Source organism: Octodon degus, unplaced genomic scaffold (genome assembly GCF_000260255.1).
Source record: "Octodon degus isolate 3935 unplaced genomic scaffold, OctDeg1.0 scaffold00016, whole genome shotgun sequence".
Classification (NCBI taxonomy): Eukaryota; Metazoa; Chordata; class Mammalia; order Rodentia; family Octodontidae; genus Octodon; species Octodon degus.
The window spans coordinates 13,420,907-13,424,563 of record NW_004524592.1 but is presented as its reverse complement, the minus strand read 5'-3'; the positions used below and the strand labels follow the sequence as shown (position 1 = coordinate 13,424,563).

Here is a 3,657-nt window from a genome sequence, read left to right as displayed (position 1 = left end):
CTACAATCTGAGGTACAGGATCTCAGGATAAATCCTGAGGGGATTTCACTGACCTTATCAGACCCAAAAGCTACAACTCTTGTTGCATAGGTACTGCTTTACCTTGGTCTTAACCATCCAGAAGAAAAGTATAAACATAAAATATAAGAAGTAAAGCCATGGTGTTATGTTGAGCTGTAGGGGACTCAGGTCAAGAATTTCTGACATTGCCAGTCAAGCAGAAGACCCATTACTATTGTGAGCTACTGGACTCTTTTAGAATATTTTTCTGAGTTTACAGACCTATAATATTCAAATAACGGAACTTAACAACAAAAAGGGGATGCCAATGAATGTCCATTTTGTATCTGTGTATTCAAATGGCTAGAATTGATATAAAGTTGCATTCTCGTAATGAATAGTGATTTGTTCTAATGGTGTTTATAAGCAGGATATCATGTCTGCATTTTGTACAGCAATTAACCACTAGGAAGAATGTATACAATGTGTTAATTATTGAAACTGTCCTACCAGTTTGGTTTGAAACTGTCTCATTGCTATTTGTTTCTCAATAAATTTTTGGAAAAAAAAAAAAGATGATTGTCTAAGATTTAACAATGGGAACCTTCATGAGCATGGTCATTTATCATTGTAGAGAGCCAAGAGAGCCTCTAACTGTGACAATGTTCATGATTGTGATGTGCTTTTTTTTAAAAAAAAAAAAATTTCAAATGCTTCTAAACAACAGCAAAAAGAAAGAAAACCCTGGATTTATGATAATTTTAATTGCATTAATCTGTATACTATTTTTTTTTGTTCAGTGACCTCTGAATTTTTATTTGCTAGTTATTTCCCAAGGGCACCCCACTTCTGTTGCTTTAGTGTCTCAACACTTTGGTATCATTGGTCTTAGACACTAATTTTCCATCCACTGTTTTGCGGGTGGTGGTTTTCTGGATGGTTTGCACAGAGGCACTGCTGCTGTCCAGGGCATCACTGAGATTGAAATCCTCCTCATCTTCCAGCAGGCGGCAGTGTGTGGAGATCTCAGCCTCCAGCTTGACCTTGATGTCCAGCAGGTCCTAGTACTCCTGGGCCTGATGCTGCCCCTCTGTTCGAGTCTGTGTCAGCTCAGACTCCAGGTGCAGCAGGACCCCGCTGAGTGGCTCCATCTGCATAGCATAGCGGGCCTCCATGTCTCTCAGGCTGTTCTCCAGGCCAATCTTCAGATTTCTCGTGGATTCTAGGTCAGTCTCCAAGGACTGGGCCATGCGCTTCAACTCTGTGAATATGGTCTCAGGAGCTCCAAGGTAACTACTGTGATGCTTCCCTCAATCTGCTAGGACCAGTACTTGTCCAGATCTTCTCTGTTCTGAGCCAGTGCATCATACGGAGCCCGGATGTCCACCATGATCTTGCTGAGATCCTGAGATTTGGGCGCATCCACCTCCACAGTCAACCCAGAGCCGGCAATCTGGGCTTGAAGGCCTCTGACTTCTTCCTCATGGTTCTTCCTGAATATCAGCTCCTCTTTCAGAGTCTCGATTTCCATCTCCAGCTACAGCCGAATGATATTGGTGTCATCGATGACCTTGCGAAGCCCGTGGATGTCGTTCTCCACAGACCGACACATGGCCAGCTCGGTGTCACACTTGACTCTAGAGTCAACAGCAGCAAGACGAGCACTGTCAATCTGCAGGACGATGTGGGCATTGTCCACAGAATTTGCAAAGATCTGAGCCTTCAGCTCTTCGATGGTCTTGAAGCAATGGCCCCAGGCTCTGACTGGGGACCCCTTTTTCTCCAGGTGTTCCTGGATCTTGCTTTCTAGCCTCCGATTTTCCATCTCCAGGCTCCCCGCTCTCTCCAGGTAGGAGGGTGGGCGGTCATTCAGGTCCTGCATGGTGCCTTTCTCAGTCTGGATGCTGCCCATGCTGCTAGACCTCAGCCAGGCCCGTGGACGTCACATCGCCCCGGAGGATGGTGGAGCGAGACACGGAGACCCGGGAGCCTGAGCCCCTGGCGCCGGCATAGACGCTGGCAGCGCTGCTAGCCCACCCGACCCGTTGGCTGGGGGCCAGGACGGAGCCCAGGGACCGGCAGTTGGTGGAGAAGGTGACAGAGCGGATGGTGACACTCACGCTGCCCGGGAAGGAAAGTGAGAGACCAGGACTCAAGTTCGGGTCACCTGTATATTAATTTGAGGAGAACTACTATCTTAATAATGAACTTTCCAGTCTTTGAATTTGTGTACATTATTTAGATCTTTAAAAATTTCCATTAGTGCTGTTTCATAGATTTTAGTACAAAAGTTTTGCTCACTTTTTGTTACAATAACTACTAATTATTTTGTTGCATACTGCTATTATAAGTGGAATTAACTTTTATATGTCAATTTTTGTTTCTAGAAATACAATTGATTTTTATATATTGATCTTTTCCCATGAAACCTTATTTAGTCTTACTATTGGTAATTTGCACCAACCATCATCCCATGTTTTCTTATGGGATTATCAATTATATTAAAATTTTTAAAGAGCTAGCATGACCTTTTCTATCTTTTCCCTTGCTATTTTATTTTTATCTGCTCATTATTTTTTTATTAGTTCTATTTATTATGGATTGATCTTACTCATCTTTACTACAACTTGAAATCAGTGAAATTTTATCTTATCTCTTAAGTATTTAAAATCTTAGCATACACTTAAGTACTGTCTTAATTACATCCCACAATTTTTTTTTGTGCAGGGTCTCACTACACAGCTTGAACTCGTCAGAGATCTTCCTGTCTTCAGCCTCTCCAGAGTTGGGATTACAGTTACACGCCGCCACACCCAGACTTGGTCGTGAGTGAAGCGCACTCAGGGGTGGGCCAGTGTGGCATGGGGTGCTAGGCATTAGTGTGGCATTAGTCTGCTGAGCTATCTCGCTAGCCATACACTCCCACAATTTTTGATATGTTTTATTTTCATTGGCATTTAGGGAAAGCTTACTCATACTTCTGTGATTTCTTCTTTGATCCACAGGTCATGTAGAAATTTATTGTTTGGTTTCCAAATTTTATGTCTTTTCAGAATAGATTGCTACTGGATTCTAATTTAAATGCTTAGTGATCAGTCTTTTGTAGTATATCGGGACTTCTTCATAAGTCTAATCTATGGCCTAGTGAATGTTACATTTCTCAAAGTGAATTAATTAATTAATTAATTAATTAATTTTGCTGTACTGGGGATTAAACTCAGGACCCCGTGCTTGCCCGGTAAGTGCTTATTCTCTGAGCTATCTCCTTGGCCCTCGAAGTGAATTTATATTTGACAGTTGTGGATAATATTAAATAAATATAATGAAGTCCAAATAGTCAATTGTGATTCAGTTTTCTTACCCTCACTAATTGTTTAGCCTGTTGTCCTGTTAACTATTGAGAAAATAGTGTTCCAAATTTCCAACTATTATTCATTTTTCTGTTTTTTCCTTTTATTCTATGAATTTCTGCTGCACACATTTTAAAATAAATTGTGCTCATGCACATTTAAAATTGTTGTTTTCCTGAAGAATTTACCCTTTAATTATTATGAAACTCTATGTATTATTTCTAAAAATACTCCTTTTCAAGTTTATGTTGTTTGATATTAATGCACCTACTCCAGGTATAATTTTATTTATTTATTTATTTATTTA

General features: G+C 40.7%; 1 pseudogene; it reads right to left on the bottom strand.

The window, feature by feature from the left end:
* Positions 1–837: 837 nt before the first annotated feature.
* The window catches only part of LOC101591726, a 6,273-nt pseudogene continuing 3,453 nt past the window's right edge, over positions 838–3,657 (bottom strand).